The sequence below is a fragment of the Anabas testudineus genome, chromosome 8 (assembly GCF_900324465.2).
Source record: "Anabas testudineus chromosome 8, fAnaTes1.2, whole genome shotgun sequence".
NCBI classification, from domain to species: Eukaryota; Metazoa; Chordata; class Actinopteri; order Anabantiformes; family Anabantidae; genus Anabas; species Anabas testudineus.
In genome coordinates, this window is record NC_046617.1 from 10,059,616 (window position 1) to 10,060,449 (window position 834).

The following is an 834-nucleotide window of genomic DNA, read 5'->3' on the forward strand; positions in this document are numbered from 1 at the left end:
GCTTCCGCAAGCACTCACGTCACCGATTCCTCGTGACCGCCCCCTCCATTCATGAAAATAACTTTGTGCTGACGTCAGTGTGGGAAGGGGGGGTGGTGGTGGTGGTGGTGGAGGTGGAGGGGGGGGGAGTAGGCCAGAAATAGAAGATAGATAGTGCTGCTGGCGACTGCTTTTGCTTACTTCACAAAACGAACCTGTACAGAGGCGCCTCCAATAATAAAAAAATCAAACTAAAGGAAGAGTTCAACAAATTCTTTTACAAAGGAATCACAACCTGTTGCCCCCCCCCCACACCCCACCCCACCTCCTCCATCTCCTGTAAGTGGATTCTCTTATGGTCAGATCTCCACGACACGCTCTTCAAAAATGTGCATTAACTGGGAGCACACAGCTCCAGCTTCCCTCCGTCTGACTTGGGAGCAGCAGCAGCAGCAGCAGCATTCCATTCCTGAGGAAAGTATGTGGTGTAGTAGCCCAGCAGTCACACAGCGTTTCTCCTCTCTGAGGTCCAGTGCTGCCTGTAACATCACCTCCTATTCTGGGTAATTAAGTGCTGAGTGTAAATATGTAAGGTGTGTATAAGTAGGACGGCACTGTTCATTTGTCTTATATATATATATATATATGTAAATATATATGTATATATAAGAAGAGCTCAGCTCTGAGGTTGCCCCCACACTATGGTGCCTGTTAAAAACAGAGGCAGCGGGTTGACACTGTAAACACTCTGGGCGACGAAGCTCAAACGAGGAATAAAATGAGGAGAAAAAAATGCACATTCCCATGTTTGTGCTGACTGGGCTGAGTGGGCTCAGTATAGATACTCTGGCCAGT